General features: G+C 44.7%; 1 protein-coding gene across 5 annotated transcripts in view; it reads left to right on the plus strand.

Annotated features, from left to right (window-relative positions):
- Nucleotides 1-18,776, plus strand: part of dennd2b (DENN domain containing 2B) — a 521,803-nt gene that overhangs the window by 120,457 nt on the left and 382,570 nt on the right. The window contains exon 1 of one of the 5 annotated variants that reach the window (XM_063061871.1): nt 3,586-3,848. The exons of the other annotated variants lie outside the window; for them this stretch is intronic. The gene's annotated coding sequence lies outside the window, so the exon portion shown is untranslated. Of the gene's footprint in view, nt 1-3,585; nt 3,849-18,776 lie in introns of those variants that run through there. 5 annotated transcript variants of the gene reach the window in all.

Raw genomic sequence — 18,776 nt, forward strand, 5'->3', positions numbered from 1 at the left:
TGAGGGAAATTATATGGAATGATTGCTGGGAGGTAAATAATTACAGCCTTACTTTTGAAGATTAGAGAGATTAATTTTATTTGTCAAAAGCATATTGAAACATACAGTGAAAAGCGTCATTCAGTGTCAACAGCCAAAACAGTCTGAGGAATGTGTAAGGGGCAGCCTGCAAGCATCACCATGCTTGTGGCGCCAATGTAGCACGCCCACGACACACTAACTCTAACTATGTGTCTTTGGAATGTGGGAGGAAACTGGAGCACCTGGAGGAAACCTAAGCAGCCATTGGAAGGACGTACAGATTCCTTACAGACACCGGTAGGATTTGAACTCTGATTGGCGATTTCTCTCACTGTGAGATGATTGCACTAGCTGATATTCCACTGTGCTGCTGCCCTATCATTTAAAGAAAAACTTAATAATTCACAGTAGATATACATTCAGTTGAGAATTAAAACTGTGTGGTTCAGGAGCTTATGGACAGTATGAGCCCAGCAGGTAACATTTGCTCTGTACTTCTGGCTGAAGGTGGTTACAAATGCTTCAGCTTGTCCTTTAGGCATATGTAATTGGCTTTGCCATAACTAAGATGTTTTTTTTCTGGGGATTTTTCTTCCTGAGTTAAATTGTCCACCATCATTTCATGTCTGGATATACATAGAGGGACAACAGAGCTTTCATCTGATCCATTATGGGATCACTTGGTATTTACCATGGCATGCTCTTCCCACAGTTAACCTGCACTCATCTCTGTGTTGTAGCTTCATCAGCCGGTTGTTATAGCTCACATGCTCTCCTGCTCCATGTGCAAGTCACACCTTATGAAAGATGATTATGACTGCAGCATTTAAATTAATGAGAACATAGTCATTTTTCCAAGCCACACGCACAAGAGGACTGAAGAATGGTCTGGGCCTGAAACGCCACCTGTTTATTCATTTCCATCGATGCTGCCTGGCCTGCCGAGTTCCTCCAACGTTCTGTGTGTGTTGCTCAGATTTCCAGCATCCGCAGATTTTCTCATGAAAGTCATTTTTCCGTTTATGTGCTGGCTCAGTCTGGCAGCTCGGCAACAGTTCTGCTACTGTGCAGACTTGGAAATGATAATGTTCCTGATCCAGAGTACATTCCACATTTATACCAACCCTGATCCTCCCCCTAAGTATCCTTTAACAGAAGAATGCTGTTTTATCAGCTGAGGGATAAGGAGATGTCAATTCAACAGGAGATATATGGAGGGGAAATCACATTGAACGAGTCTGAATTTTTTTCTGAGGTTGTAATGGGCAGAATACATGAGAGGAGGTCTATAGGAGGCCTTTGATAAGATCCCATACAAAAGTTGAGCATCTGGGATTGGAGATAATATTATGGCATGGATTACTGAGTCATACACTATGGAACCTGGTCCTTTGGCCCACCTGAAATCAAGCATTAATTGTTTACATTCATCCTATACAACTCCATTTCATTCTCCTTACATTCCCGTCACTCCCCTCCCAAGATTCTACTACTCGTCAGCACACTAAGGGTTAATTTACAATGGCCAATTAACTAGCAATATCTGCCTTCTCAGCATTTGTTTGAAATATGGGAGGAAACCAGAGCACCCAGAGGAAACCCATGTGGTCAGAAGGCATACCAATGTCCAGCACCCAAGGTCAGGATCGAACCTGTGTCTCTGCAGTTGTGGGGCAGCAGTTCTATTGGTTGCACCATAATTGATTGAGGATCTGTGAAGTGGGTAGGAGCAAATGTGTTTGGTAGGATGTAATTAGTGTAATGCGCAAGGATTGGTGATAGGGCTCCAGTTCTTCACTGCCTGTACTAATGATTTGGAAGAAGGATGCATGAAAATGGCTAAGAAAGCTGATGAAATAAAACTGGGCAGCAGTCAGATTTATGAGGAGAGCATGAAGAAGCTTCCAGGGGAACTAGAGAGTTTGGTGAATGGGCATGGATACCTCAAGTGAAATATGACGTAGCAGCAAGTGAAGTTGTCTATTTTTGTAGGGAAATTAGAAAAGAGGAGTTTTTTTTTTAAATGGCAAGAGATTGAAATTAATATTCAGAGAGATGTATGTGTTTGTGCCTACAGCATTAAAATTAACAAGCAGCATTTAGGAAGATGAGAAGTAATTTGGCCCAAGACGTTGGTGAAGCTTGAGAGCAGTTGTGCTCACCTGTCTGAAGGAAAGGTATCAGTAAGTATGAGAGAGTGCAGAGAAAATTTACAAGGATCTTGCCGGGACTTGAGGAGCTACCTGATTTATAGGAAAAGGATAAATTGGTTAGGACTTTATTCCCTGGAGTGAGGGGAGATTTGATAGAGGTAGACAAAACTATGAGGGGTGTAGATAGGGTAAATGCAAACAAACTTTTTCCACTGAGGTTGGATGAGTCTAGAACTGAAGGTGATGGGCTAAGGATGAAAGGTGAAATGACTAAGGGAAACATGAGGGTGATGAGAAGGTGGAATGAGCTACCACCACAAGTGGTGGATGCAGGTTGATTTCAACATTGAAGAGAAATTTGGATAGGTTCATGGGTGGGTGGGGTCTGGAGGGCTGTGGTCTAGGTACAGGTCAATGGAAATAGACAGCATCATAGTTCGGCATGGACTAGATGGGCTAAAGGACCCGTTTCTGTGCTGTGCTGCTAAGAAAGGGCTTAATCATCCGTTGTAAAGCAGTTTCATAGAAAATCAAAATTATTACGGCTCGACAGAGATGGTGTTTCCCCTAGCTGGGGTGTCTAAAACTTGGGGCCATAGTCTGAGGGTAAAGAGTTGATCGTTCAGAACTGAGAAGGCAGTGAACCTTTGGAAATTTCTACTTGTGAGGGCTCTGGTAGTTCAGACTCTCAATATATTCAAGTATTTGTCAAACAATGAAGCAAATCAAGTGGGTTACTACAGGAAAAGATGAGCTGCAATCTTCTTGAAGTGAAGCACAAGTATGAGGGGCTGAACAGTCTCCTGCTTCTGTTTTATGTCGTGTTCCCTTCCCTGGTAAAGACAAAAAAAAAGTGATCAGACAAGTAAACAGATGATGCAATTCTCCTTTGCTGTACCTGATCTGAACATATTTAGCAATCGCCCAAGTGGAGTAACAATGAAATTGTGATATGCTTTTTGATGCTGTCACTCTGCACTTCAAATCCTTAAAAAAAGCTACTAAATAAGGCAAAGTATCAGGAAAGCAGATTATCAGATAAATTTTAATAACAAAATACAAAAATGCTTGAAATTTAATCCACAAACACTCACAAGTGGAAAGAAAGCAAGGCAATGCATATATTCTGGGTGTGTTAACTGTGCACGTCCATGAATATTTCCAGCACAGAAGCATTATTCATCTGACGTTATAATTGGACAAAGCCTGCATATTAATAATCTAAATAATGATGATTGAATGGGGTGACACACACTTTACCATTTAAGAACAGAATTCTGATAACACTGTTTCCATTTACTGTACATACAACGCAAAGCCTTGAACATAGCCACTTCCATGCCTTAAGAGTGGTTTGTAAGGTTATTTAATCTTTCAGAGAGGGAGGAGAAACAGTTCTTGTAAAACTTTTTAATCAAATGGCATATGCTGTTTCATGGAACCCTCCCAGAATTGCAAGCAGGGACAACAGTTACCATGGAGATTAGCCCAGCCTGTCAGCATTCTGCAATCCTTTTAGCTGGAAGTGTGCTGTGAAGGTCATGTGAGAGAGTTGTGGGAAGCCCTGTAGGTATCAGAGTCAAAACTACTGTTAGCAGCGGTTCAGCAAATGGGGAAGCCTGTCTGAGGAATATAAGCGGAATAGAGGGGACACGAAGGCACTGCAAGATGCAGGTAATAAAAAAAGAACTCAGTGCAGTTTGGGGATTATGGCATGCTGTTTTTCAGGATTCTGGAGGGCGCCTTGTTTTCAGCAACACACTGCTGCATTTAACTATGGGAGATGATATCATGTGAGAACAAAGAGTTGAATTTTATTTGAAAAATAGAGGGAAAATTAATATTAACTAAATGCAAATATAACCATATTCGGCGTTTTGGTCCGAGACTAGATATAAAGGATTTTAAGGGTGATTTTTCTCCCCCTGCAAAATATGCATGAGTACTTTGAAACTTTCTGTTAGAAGGCTGTGAATAGATACCTTTAGTTTAGAAAGTCTTAATACATGTTTGTTATTTTTATTCTAACTCTGACATATACACCTTTCCCGGGCAGGTCTCTTAAATCTTTTGCTAAGAGGAGGTGGAGAAGGCAGTCATTGTTTGCTTTCCTTTAGCTCTCACATTGGCATGAAGACTATCACTCAGTTCATTGATATTCTCAGCCATTTTCCCTCTCTGTATCCAGGGTCTAAGGCAAACAGCGCACTTCGTTGCTTTTTTGAACTTACTATACAGTGTGTCTTTGTCTACTGCCAAACAATGAAGCGTGGTTGTGATTGGTTTGCTGCTGTTTTGTGCTGTGTGTGGGAGATGTTTCTGTAGGCCTTCAGTGCTCTGTGTGCCCAGTAGAACACCTGGAACTAATTGAAAGCAAATGCAGCCGGGATTTGAAGGAGTTTTTACCTCAGTTTCAGGCTCGCAGCGAGTTTCACTCCCACATGGAATGATGGAGATGAAGGAGGTCTTTTTTGTCGACGCTTATCAACCCCTTGATTCTTCCCTTACTATCATGTAGCAGTGTGTGGAAAATGTCCAGCTCTTCTCCAGTCCACTTAACAAAAACTAGTGCTGGATTTCAAATCAAAAATGCTGTTATAATGCACTTTTACTGCATTTTCCTATTGTGTTGCTGACTAAAGAGATTTCCAATCTTTTTGAAGTAGGAAATGCTTGCCTTTGTTTTCTGTCTGAGGTCCGCTTTTTTTGACATCACTGTAAAGTGTTCAGAACTTTCCTAGGCAGGGTGTGGGCACCTGCACGGCAGGTGTGTGCCATTAAACTGCACAGGAATGGTTTAATCCAGATTTTTATGATAGATTCACAAACTCTCAACTATCTTGTTACATCAAGCTCCATAAAGCAGGGCAAATGTCTAGTTAATTGAAGCTTAATATCTCGTTTTTTTGTGTGTGTGACGGGGGTGATATTTGTCACTAAATTAGGATCAGCTTTTCCGACAGAAAGAACATCCAAATCGTTGTGAGACAACACTTGTCACCCTGCAAAGTATAATTATTGAACAATCTGTTACGTACCCCGTAACTGCGTTGCCAAACCAGCAGAAATGGATCACTCAGTTGGAGTCTGGATTACTAGAACTAAGGAAGTTTTATTAAAGAAACAAGCAACACAGTACTCTAATCAAAAGGATAATAAATGCAACAGTTCAGCAATGATAAACACACATGTACACAGAATTAAGATAACAGGATCAATCAAGCTCTATCGTTGTCTAGGGGTAACTGACCAGTTTCAAAGTGACGCAAAGTTCAGTTCAATTTAGTTCAGTTCAGTTCGCAGTAATCGCTGCCGTGGGAGATGGACAGTGTGGGGGAAGGAGAGAGAGAGCAAAACGAATGAATATTCAAACGGCTTCCACACAGACCTTCGCAGTCAGCTTTTGGGCGAGCCCTTTGTGTGATGTCATCTGAGGTCACCGACCGTGACCCCCTCCGTTTCCAGATACGATCGTTTCTCTGCGGTGAACCCAGCACCCAGGCAAGGGTGGACACACACCAGGTTCCCGCCGATCGTGCCTTTCCACCCTGTGCGTCTATGGCCTGGTCCTGCAACCAGCCTTTCAAAACTTCCCACCGACTTGTGAGAGACGCACCGCTTCCAGGGTCTCGTTACCTCGGGTGTCCTGTGTGTCTTGCCTTAGCGAACCTGTCCGTTTTTATCCCCCTGCTGGGGTATCGCCTGTCCATCACTTCAAACAGTTCAGGGTTCAAAGGGGGAGCCGATCTTGACAGCTCTCCTTCCGTTACTCTCTCCCGTCCCTTCATTAACATCTCCAAATGCTGCTCCATTGTTTTCCTTATCTCTCTTTCTCCTGAAGACAGGTGGCAGACCAACTGCTGATCCCACTGGTGCCAGCACAGGACAGCTACATCTTAATCTATGTGTATTCTCGTCACACTTCCCACCTTTAAGGATTTTTACCGGAGTAAAAATTACAAACATGAATACATTATTTGATACACACAAATATACATCTTTATCAGCTATTTGGCTAATACAGCGAATTTGAAGTTGTCAACACCTGACAGACAGTCAGCCATCACATTTTCTGTTCCTTTTATATGTGTTATTAATAATCCCTTAGACCAGGCTCCAACTTAGCAAACTTCATAGTGGCCAAAAACACTGATGAATTGCGATCAATGTAACCTCTCATTGGGTTTCGTCCCAGACCACAATAACAAGGGTCGTCCCATTCCGACTTAGTTTTCTCTTGCAAGGGGGAGGGGTAGTAACCGCAGAGTTATTGCAAAACTTCCTACAGTACCCCACCATCTCCAAGAGCCTTCTGAGGGCCCTCTTGTCTGTCGAGGTTGGGATGTCAGAGATAGCCCGCACCTTAGCTTGTATCGCTGCCAGCTGCCCCTGTGTCACCACAATTCCCAGGTAAGTGGTCTTCGTGTGGCCGAACTCATTTTTCTCAAGGTTCACTATCAAGCTGGCTTCAGATAGCCGTATTACATCGCCAATACACACCCCTGTGTTCGTCAGCCCTTTCGTCACTGAATTACTCATTCTATAGGGCTGTTGCTCGCTAGGCTAGCCTAGTGTAACAAACACCACCCAACGTCCCAGTTCTTTGCATCGCCTCGGGACAATCAAACACACGTATGCGAGTTGTTTAATTACTTCTCCTAAAGAGTCGCTTTGTTCGGGTATTAAGGGAGAGATCTTATCAGCAGAGCTGGCCAAAACAATAGCCTTCTCCCATCTGGTCGATACCATACTCATCTTTTCAAAGTGTTTTTTTTCTCTTATCAGGGGGACCCTAGCTTCATTGATTTCCGCGCTAACGCCGACTAGGTTTGTTAGCATATCAAAAGCCTGTGACCGTCTCAGTTTGCGTCGGCCATAATCAATAACATCATTCCTCCGGTGCAGCCAGTAAACCTCTTTTATGATTCCACCAGCTGTTTCCTCCAGCACCGCAAGATGTCCACCGGGGGGTACCTTGTGGGCCAGGTTAAAAATCTCATCCTCATAACTCTTTTGCACCGCCCCCATTCCTCATCTGCGGGTACGGTACTTGGTCTCCCTTTCTTCCTTAGCACTTCCTCCTCCACACAATAGCCTACTAGTTCCCTTGTTAATTCTGCGTCAGAGAGAGCTGTCTCTGCCAAAACCATCAGCCCCTCGTCTCGCTCCTGCGCCTGCACAAATTCTTTCCTGGCTAATGCTACGTCTGTCCCAGCTCCCTCCTTACCTCTTGTTTCACTACACTCCTTCTTTTCACTTTCTACCCCCTTCTCGTACAAGGCTGGCAGAAACGTCTCAGCTAAATTTACTACCGCAGTCCTGTGATGAACCTGTGAGTCCATGGGCTCAATGCTGGCAGGCTGACCTGTCAATCTCACTGCTGGGAACACGATTCCCCCGGCGAGGTCATTACCGAGCAAGACTTCCACGCCTTTCATCGGTAATTTGGCCCTCACCCCGATCGTGACTAGTCCAGAGACCAGGTTGCTTTGTAAGTGTATCTGGTGCAAAGGGACGTCCTCTGTCCCTTCCCCAATACCTTTGACCTTGACCTCCCCAGTCTGGGTCTCTGAGCTAAACTCTAATACATTCTTGAGTATCAGTGACTGACACATTCCCGTGTCTCTCCAGATCCGCACTGGAACTGGTTTTAACCCCTCTTTCACTGACACCAATCCAGCCGAGATAAACCTCTCGCGCCCTTCCTGAACTTTGGCAGACCTGTCCTGTCCTAGCGGTTCGTTTACCAGCTCGATACAGCCAGTCAAAATTGCTGTTTTTCCTTTTCCCGTCTCCTTCTTTGGGGCAAAGCACCTGGACGCAAAGTGTCCGACTTTCCCGCAATTATAACAGACGACCCCAGGAGACTTCCTACCAGACTGCTTCCGGTCTACCTTATCCTTCTCACTAGTCCCCGGCTTACTTTCTGACTTTTCTGGCGGACTCTCCCCGCCGTCCTGACTACCCTTCTGATAGCCTTTACTCGGGGCAAACTTCATTTTATGCGTCAACGCATACTAATCCGCTAACTTAGCAGTTGTGGCTAACATGGCTGCCTCTTTCTCATCTAGGTAGGGTCTCATACCCTCAGGGACACAACCTTTAAACTGCTCAATCAGGATCAGCTGTAGCAATCTGTCATAATCCCCCTCTACCCCCTTCGAGGCGCACCAACGCTCACAATATGTCTGCATCTCACGGGCAAACTCTAAATACGTGCGGTCCCACTGCTTCCTCGCATTTCGGAACCTCTGCCGCTATGCCTCCGGGACCAACTCATAAATCCTGAGGATGGCCTTTTTTACCACCTCATACCTCTGGGCATCTTCCGCGGACAAAGCTGAGTGAGCTTGTTGAGCTTTCCCTTTCAGTACACTCTGAAGCAAAACAGCCCACTTATCCCTCGGCCAGTCCTGACTTGCAGCAACCTTTTCGAAATGGAGAAAGTACCGATCCACGTCGGTATCATCAAATGGGGGAACCAGCCTAACCTCCTGGGTCGCCCGGAACCCTCCACCTTGGTTCGGCACGGGCCCCTGCTCTGCCCTTATCTTTAACTTCTCCAGCTCGAATTCCCTTTCCCTCTGTTTCTCCTCTCGCTCCAACTGTCTCTCTCTCTCTTCTCGCTCCAACTGTCTGTCCCTCTCTTTCTCTTCTCGCTCCAACTGCCGTACTCGGAACTCGTGCTCAAGTCTCAGTTTTTCAAGCTGCACCTGTACCGCGTCTCCAGCAGGTTTTTCAATAGACACCACCTCCAGCTCCCCTTGGGGAAACACACCTTTAGATACATAGTGCTCTACGATAGCTCTGTGTATCTCCTCTCTCCTCATTGTCGACTTCCCCTTAGCAAGATTCAACCATTTGGCCATAGCTACCAATTCCGATTTCCTGGCATCCTCTAATGCCTCCAAGGTCGGCGCCTTTATAAATTCCTCAACCTCCATTTCTGCTGTTTGTCTTTTCTTTCTTTCGGGAATTTTGACCCAATCAATTTACTCCGTCCCAAATTTAGCGTTCAAAATCGCGGACAAGAACCCCACTTATGTTACGTACCCCGTAACTGCGTTGCCAAACCAGCAGAAATGGATCACTCAGTTGGAGTCTGGATTACTAGAACTAAGGAAGTTTTATTAAAGAAACAAGCAACACAGTAATCGAAAGGATAATAAATGCAACGGTTCAGCAATGATAAACACACATGTACACAGAATTAAGATAACAGGATCAATCAAGCTCTATCGTTGTCTAGGGGTAAATGACCAGTTTCAAAGTGACGCAAAGTTCAGTTCAATTTAGTTCAGTTCAGTTCGCAGTAATCGCTGCCGTGGGAGATGGACAGTGTGGGGGAAGGAGAGAGAGAGCAAAACGAATGAATATTCAAACGGCTTCCACACAGACCTTCGCAGTCAGCTTTTGGGCGAGCCCTTTGTGATGTCATCTGAGGTCACCGACCGTGACCCCCTCCGTTTCCAGATACGATCGTTTCTCTGCAGTGAACCCGGCACCCAGGCAAGGGTGGACACACACCAGGTTCCCGCCGATCGTGCCTTTCCACCCTGTGCGTCTATGGCCTGGTCCCGCAACCGGCCTACCAAAACTTCCCACCGACTTGTGGGAGACGCACCACTTCCAGGGTCTCGTTACCTCGGGTGTCGTGTGTCTTGCCTTAGCGAACCTGTCCGTTTTTATCCCCCTGCTGGGGTATCGCCTATCCATCACTTCAAACAGTTCAGGGTTCAAAGGGGGAGCTGATCTTGACAGCTCTCCTTCCGTTACTCTCTCCCGTCCCTTCATTAACATCTCCAAATGCTGCTCCATTGTTTTTCTTATCTCTCTTTCTCCTGAAGACAGGTGGCAGACCAACTGCTGATCCCACTGGTGCCAGCACAGGACAGCTAACATCTTAATCTATGTGTATTCTCATCACAAATCTCAACCCTAGGTTTATCATCACACCAATGAAGAAGGGTCTCGGCCTGAAACATCGATTGCTTACTCTTTTCCATAGATGCTGCCTGGCCTGCTGAGTTCCTCCAGCGTTTTGTGTGTGTTCCTAAATGTATCATTGTGCATTGACCCCAATTCCTGTTTTTCTTTTGGAATTCATGATTCAGTTTGAATCCTGGTGGTATTTAAATTATTCATTTAACACTAAGAAGATATGCTCATGAATTTTAACAGATTTACAAGTAGTTGCCTGGAGGCTGGGTTATGTAGTGCTTGCACCTAAATCAATTTGCAGATGTGTAGTGTACTTGGATCCACTTCCCATGGACATGCTGCCCATAATGAAACTGGGTGAGGTGTTTTATCACCCTAGTATGCTTAACATTTGCCCGTCATCATGCAGGCATAAAATTACATCTTCACTGTGGGCAGCGCTCACTTCTGAAAACCGCAGTTTGGAGCAGGAAGGTGTGACTTGCCCCCTTCACTGAAGAGTTACACTTCAATCAGACATCATGGTACTTTGTTATGATGTAAAGGGACACTCCACTGTCATCAGGAGACCTGAGTGTCGACCTTCATAGTTCACTCACTGCAGGCCAATCAAATATGTTCCAAAATCTCGGGAGAGAGTTGTGTGACGGGATCCTGAATTACCCCGATTAACTGTGCTGTTGAAAAGAGAGAGAGAGAGTTATTTTCCACCGATAGCTTGTTTGTAAAAGAGAGAGAGAGATGAAGACTAATGGTTGGACTGTCACTTTAAGGCACTGGTAGTAACTTTGGATTTCTACTGAGTTGGAGCTGGAGACAGCACCGTGCAGCTCGTAAGTTGCTATGGTGACCGAAGGCAGTGTTATTTAATGGACACTCGATGTTATGATTTTCGGCAGGTTGTTGACACTTTCTTCGAGGATTTTTGCCTGCTTGCATTTCTTCACAGAGGGAGGAAGGAGGAGTTATTTGAATGACAGTTGATGCTCAGCACAGGAAGATAAAATAGGAGGTCAGATGATAGACGGGAGAAACATGTTCCGGACACTGAATGAGCATTGTTGTGCCCGCAGAAAAAGTGGGGTTTGGAGGATCGATCAGGCGGATCGATCCATCGCTCTTGCAGTGGAAAGAGGAAAAGGGTTGACTGGTGGGGACTTGTCCATGTGTCCAGCCTCGCCTGGGGGATAGCTCCACCACAGTAAACCGGTCCCCTTTGTTAAAGTCACAGTCGGTGACTTCTAAAAGATTTCGAAGGACAACGAGAAGATCGACGGCGTCAGCTCACCTGAAGACTCAAATCTCTCCCTCTCTCTCCATCACTACTCAACTCAATACCACGAACTGAACTGAACTTTACTCGTCATCGTAAGACTGTACCTTTTTACCCCTAGACTTAAAGAAGCTTAGTTTTTCATACATATATTTCCACACTTACTGATATACTTAGTTATATATATTATCATTGCTAACCTGTTTGATTTATCTACATTTATATTACTGTATTGCATAGTTACTAATAAATATTATTGATTTATAGCAATACTGGACTCCAAAGTGTTTTCCATCTCTGCTGGTTCTTTATTCCCGTCATGGGGTTCGTAACAGTTGTCAGTTGCATCACACTTGCAGAGGAATGGCATGGTGTTGCTGAGTCACATTGTGGTCTGTATCACAACTATGGCAACATTCATGAGGCATTTAGATAGGCATATGAACAAACGGGATATGGAGGCATCTAGACCATGTGCAGGCTGAGTGTTTAAATTGGTGTCATGGTCAGCACTGACATCGTAGGCTGAAGGGAATGTTCCTGTGCTGTACTGACCCATGCACTGTCACCTTGTTGGTCAGTGAGGTCACCTTTCGGGCAGCTTCTCTCTGCTCCACGAGGATGTCAAGCTGTGTCCTGATGGTACCTGAATGTTACTTTAAAGCTTGAAGCTACAGCCATAGAGCAGACATTGTGTATCTAGTTGGAGCAGGGCACAATCTCAAAGGCAGAAGCTCTTTGAGTGTGGCATCCATCTGTGACAATGTCTCCAACAGGCCCTGTAGGAAAGGTGCTGATCTCTTGCAAGGAAGAATTGTTGGCCATCAGGGAGGAGATCATGGTCTCCTGGCTCCACACGATCTCCCACTACATTCCTTGTTCCTTTTGTATTTTGTGAGGCAGGTCTGATATAGTGCACAACAAGTCGGTGTGCATCTGCATCTGACTTTTCATGAAAGCATCCTAATTATGGACACGCATGGATCCTCTGGAGCAGCATCAAATGTGTAGATGGTTTCTATCCCCCAACTCCATAGTGAAGGAGAGAAATCTTCACCCACTGTACCCTCTATGGCTCCCTAATATGGGGAACATCTTCAGGTCTTCCTCAGACTTGAGGATCACTCTCCCTCCCTTTCCCGGTAGTTCAGGGCCATTCTTGGAAAAAGAGGCACACTAGCTCAGAGGAGAAACTACGCCTTGCATTGCATATGGTCCCTCCCAAGATTGCAGCAGTGAGGCTAAGTGCCAGCAGCTGGGGTGCAGCCATATACAAAGGTTGGCTTCAGAATATGTTGGGTACATTTCTCCTCACTTCCTGTACGTCATGGCTCAATGGAATCGATCCAGTCTGGGTCCAAGTGGAGCAGAAGATGGCTCATGGTGCATGAGCAGGGTATGAACATGCTTCCATCATGTACAACAACATCATGAACACTTCATATTTGACCATCAAGAGGTGACCATCTGTCCCACACTTACAGTTCTGCTTAATGCTAGCTGTTGGATTTAGACAACTCTTGCCTTGTGTCCCGGCTCCTCCGATTCCCGGCACTTTCAGGTAGTCAGACTTGGCAGTGGAGGTTTGGTTGGTCTGTTTGCTGTGATTGACCCAGGCCACTGAGGCTAGTTTAAAGTAGCCACGGGCACTGATCCAGATGGTGGGTCCGAGCAGAAGGTGGGAATATCATTTGCATACAAATGCACAGAAAGACTTTGATCAGTGCGCCTGTACTACCTGGTATTATCATTCCTCTTATGACTGTGGCCTTCCTGATGGATTTGGCAAAGGTGGAGGAGAGTGGGCAGCTTGGCCTAACTCAAGATTTGATGGGGAAGCTTTCTGTTTCCCTCTCATTGATTTGGACTGTATATCTGAAGCCTTTGTAGAGCACGTGGGTCTTATTCTTCATCCCTCCCCAAAGCCCATTTTTTGAAAGCACATCCATAGTAAATAGGTACAAAGCTATCAGAGATTTTCCTGGTGTGGGCGGATCACCTGCCCTCGAGTGAACTTAACTTGACTGGTGATGACCTGGGACAGAATATGGTAATCCACATTCAGCAATGAGATGGGTTACCAAATTCAGACATCCTTCTGCTTGTAGATGAGGGTGATGCACTTTTCGTTGTAGATTGTTCCACAGTGCCAGCTAGAAGCACAGGATTCTGCGCTTCCATAGGATTGGGCTTACCCAGACCTACAGATTCAAGTACAGCTCGGCTGGTAAGCTGTCACTTCTGAGAGTTTAATTTGCCTCAAAGGAATGTTGTCGGTGGAACTTGTTAGCTCTTCTGGGATCATTGGTTGTTCTGGATCTCCTGTTTACAATCGCCTAAAACCACCAAGAAAGAGGAGAGGTCTGGAGGCTCTGCCGCCTTTTTGGCTAGATGTTTTATGTTGTACAGATCAAGGGCCAATAAAAATAAGTTAAGTTTAAGTGGAGTAGCCTTTGTGGGAGTGGCCATTGTATGAGTGGGCAAAAGTTAGAGTGGAGAGTTCAGGCTTCGGTGAGGAGAGGCAGATTCTGCAGGTAGATTTTTTTTAGTTTAATTTTTCTTTTTTCTTATTGCACAGTTAGAGCAAAGGACATGCCAGACAGGATAGTGAAATACTTCTTTTGTGGGATGTGAAGGCGGGGAGACCTCTAGTGTCCCTGACGACAACACCTACATGAAGAGCATCCAGCTGCATCTTCTTTCAGACCAGGGTAAAGAACTGGAGCTGAAATTAGATGAACTCTGGATCATGGCTGATGGGTTGATTGACACAACAAACAGTGTGCAGGACACATGTAACTGGGTGACTGTCAGGAGGGAGAAAGAAGATAGGTAGGTAGTGCAGAGTACCTCTGTAGCTGTTCCACTCAACAGCAGGTATACCGCTTTGGATACTGATGGAGGATGACCTAGCAGAGGGAAGCCTTGATAGTCAGGTCTCTGGCTCTGAAGGGAAGAGGTGAGCTGAAATGATAGGGGATTCATTGCTTCGGGGACAGACAGGAGGTTCAGTGGAAGAGAACAAGATTCCCTGATACTGTGTTGCCTCCCAAATACCAGGGACTGGGACATCTTGGATGGAGTCCACAGCATTCATAAGTGGGAAGGTGAAATGCCAGAGGTCATGGTCCATGTAGGTACCAATGACATAGTTACAAGGTTCTGCAAAGTGAGTTCAGGGAGTTAGGTGCTAAGTTAAAGAGTAGGAGCTCCAGGGTTTTGATTTCAGGATTGCTACCTGTGCCACATACTAGTTGGACCAAAAATATGAAGATTATACAGTTTAACTTGTGACTAAGGAGGTGGTGTATGAGGAGAGGGCATCAGATTTTTGGATCATTGGGCTCTCTTCTGGGAAAGGTGGGACCTGTACAGAAGAGACGAATTGGAGAGTGATGAATATCCTAGAGGAAGGTTGCTAGTGCTGCATGACGGGGGTGGGGGGTGGGGGTGAGGTTAAGCACATCTACAGGAGCTTGTCAAAGTTTTAGATGTCATACTGAATCTTTGCAAACTTCTAAGGAAATAGAAACACTGCTGTGCTTTCTTCATAATTGCACTTGCGTGCTTGGCTCAGGATAGAATAGATCCTCTGAAATGATAACACAGAGCAATTTAAAAGTTGCTGACCCTCTCCATCTCTGATTCTGCAATGAAGACTGGTTCAGGGACCTCAGGTTTCTTCCTCCTGAAGTCAATAATTAGATCCTTGGTCTTCCTGACGTTGAGTGAGAGATTGTTGTTGTGGTATCGCTCAGCCAGGTTTACAATCTCCCTCCTATATGATGCTTTACCACCTTTGATTTGGCCTTTGATTGTGTGTATTTCAATGCAAGGAGTAGGAAAGGCAGATGAACTTAGGGCGTGGATCAGCATGTGGAACTATGACACTGGAGCCCTTACTGAAACTTGGTTGTAGCAGGGGCAGGACAGGTAGCTCAGTGTTTCAGGATTCCATTGTTTTTGACGTGATAGAGCGGGAGAGATGAAAGGGGGATGGCTAGCGTTACTAGTCAGGGAGAATGTCACAGCAATACTCAGGCAGGACGGACTGGAGAACTCTTCTGTTGAGGCTCTATGGTTGGACCCGAGGTATAAGAACCATGTTAATGGCATTACATTATAGAGCACCAACAGTCGGCGGGATTTAGAAGAGCAAATTTGTAGAGAGATCGTGGACTGTTGTAAGATACATAAGGTTGTGATAGTAGGTGATTTTAACTTTCCACATATTGATTGGGACTCCCATACTGTAAAAGGGTTGCCTGGAATAGAATTTGTCATATATGTTCAGAAAAGTTTCCTTAATCAGAATATAGAAGCCCCAACTAAAGAGAGTGCAGTAGTAGATCTTCTATTAATGAATGAGACAGGACAAGTGACAGAAGTTTGTGGAGGGGAACACTTTGCATCTAGTGATCATAATGTTATTAGCTTCAAGATAATTATGGAGAAGCATTGGTCTGGTACTCGGGTTGAGATTTTGAATTAGAGAAATGCCAATTTTGATGGTATCAGAAAGGATCTGGCAGGTGTGGATTAGAACAGGTTGTTTTCTGACCCAAGTGTATTTGCTAAGTGGGGGGCCTTCTGAAGTGAAATTTTGAGAGGATACAGTTTGTATTCTCTGCCACAGGAAACAGTTGAGGCCAGTTCATTGGCTATATTTAAGAGGGAGTTAGATATGGCCCTTGTGACTAAAGGGATCAGGGGGTATGGAGAGAAAGCAGGTACAGGGTTCTGAGTTGGATGATCAGCCATGATCTTACTGAATGGCAGTGCAGGCTCGAAGGGCCGAATGGCCTACTCCTGCACCTATTTTCTATGTTTCTATGTACGTTCCTGTCAGAATAAAAGACAGGGATAACAGGTTTATAGAACATTGGTTTTCGGGAGATATTGAGGCCCTAGTTAAGAAAAAGGTGATGCATAGCAGGTATAGACAGGAAGGAGCAAATGAGGTAATTGAGGAATGTAAGAAATGCAAGAGAATACTTAAGAAAATCAGGGCAGCTAAAAGAAGGCATGAAGGAGAATTCCAAGAGCTTTTACTGATATTAAGGATAGTGAAGGAAAAAATTTGTTTTCCGGCTGATCCGAGTGGCTAATTACGCATGGAGCCGAAAGAGGTGAGGGAGATCTTAATAGAATTTTTTACATCTGTATTTACTCAGAAGATGGACACAGTGTTTATAGAAGTGAGGCAAAGCAGCAATGAGGTCATGATCGTATACAGATTAGAGGAGGAGGTGTTTGCTGTCCTTTGGCAAATTAGGGTGGATAAATCTCAGTGCCTAACAAGGTGTTCCCTCAGACTCTGTGGGAGGATAGTGCAGATATTGCAGGGGCCCTAGCAGAGATATTTAAAATGACCGTAGCCAGGTTTGAGGTGCCAGAGGGTTGGAGGACAGCTCGTGTTGTTTTGTTGTTTAAGATAAGCTCTAAGAAGAAGCCAGGAGAGTATAGGTCAGTGAGCCTGACATCATTAGTGGGTATGTTATTGGAAAGCATTCTAAGGGACCAGATACATATGTGTTTGGATAGACATGGACTGTTTAGGGGTAGTCAACATGGCTTTGTGCATGATGGGATGTGTCTAACCAATTTTATACAGTCTTTTTGAGAAAGTTACCAGGAAACTTGATGAAGCCAAGGCATTGGATGTTGTTTACATGGACTTCAGCGAGGCCTTTGACAAGGTCCTGCATGGGAGGTTGGTCAAGGACCAACCAGGGTAGGACTTACACCATGAACTGTAGGGTATTGAGGAGTGTGGTAGAACAAAGGGATCTTGGAATACAGATCCTTAATTTCATTAATGTGGCATCACAGGTAGGCAAGGTCATAAAGAGAGCTTTTGGCACATTGACTTCATAAGTCAATGTATAGAGTACAGCAGCTGGGATGTTACGTTGAAATTGTATAAGACATTGGTGAGGCGAATCTCGAGAATAGTGTGCAGGTTTGATCACCTCCCTACAGGAAGGATGCTAATAAGATTGATAGAGTGCAGAGAAAATTTACAAGGATGTTGCCAGGACTTGAGGACCAGAGTATAGGGAAAGGTTGAGTAGGCTACGACTAAATTCCCTGGTGGGTGGAAGATTGAGGGATTTGATAGAGGTGTACAAAATCGAGAGGTATAGATAGGGTAAATACAAGCAGGCTTTTTTCCATTGAGATTGGGTGAGACTAGAACTAGAGGTCATGGGTTAAGGGTGAAAGGTGAAGTGTTAACTCAGAGGGTAGTGAGAGTGGTGCGAGCTGCCAGTGGAAGTGGTACATGAAGGTTCGATTTCAACAGAAATCTGGATAGATATGTGGAAAGGGGAAGTATGGAGGGCGGTGGTCCGGGTGAAGTCGATGGGACTAGGCAGATTAATAGTTCGGCATGAGCTAGATTGGCTAATGGTCCTGTTTCTGCACTGTAGTGTTCTATGTTGTTAAACTTCTTCAGGGTAGATATCCCTCGAAGAGACTTCACAGTGGAGCAGCAAATCATAAGCAAGAAATTCTGCATCTGCTGGAAATCAGGAGCAACACACACAAAACACCGGAGGAACTCAGCAGGCCAGGCAGTAATGAATAAACTGTCAATGTTTCTGGATGAACCCATTCATCAAGACTGGAAAGGAAGGGAGAAGAAGCCGTTCTCTGCATGCCCAAGAGCTGTGTCAACTGAGAGTTGCCCAAATACAACTGAGAGCAATTGATACAGTCGGCCCTCCTTATCCGCGAGTTCCGCATGCGCGAATTCAACCAACTGCGAATCGAGAAAACCCGGAAGTGCTCTTCCAGCACTTGTTGTTCGAACATGTACAGACTTTTTTTTTCTTGTCATTATTCCCTAAACAATGCAGTATAACAACTATTTACATAGCATTTACTTTGTATTAGGTATTATAAGTAATCTAGAGATGATTTAAAGTATACGGGAGGATGTGCGTAGATTATCGTGGATCGGGATCGGAAGAAAACCAGAAGTTCTCTTACTAAGTAAGTCGTAAATCTGGTATTATTTAGCGTCAGTTAGTCAAACGTTTGTCTTAGTATGTAGTATATATTTTACCTTTCTATGCATATAAAACACTTAAGAAACATATGTTTCAGCGCTGGGCTGGGGAACGGAAGTTCCCGAGTTCGATCCAGTGACAGATCGCTCCTGAGCACACTGTCCGTCGCTGCCGGGTTGATGTGGAGGATCAAAAACCCAAAACCCCAAAACCCAATAATTAAACCACTGCGTTGCTTAGTAATAATTGTTGCTTTCATTGGGCAGGGCCTTTCTCACTTTACCCTTTAAAATTGTTCCGATCGTTGACCGACCGTAGCCTAACGCTTTTCCAATGACCGATGGCGTTTCACCTTTTTCCGATCACTTTATTTCC

This window comes from Mobula hypostoma, chromosome 11 (genome assembly GCF_963921235.1).
Source record: "Mobula hypostoma chromosome 11, sMobHyp1.1, whole genome shotgun sequence".
Classification (NCBI taxonomy): Eukaryota; Metazoa; Chordata; class Chondrichthyes; order Myliobatiformes; family Myliobatidae; genus Mobula; species Mobula hypostoma.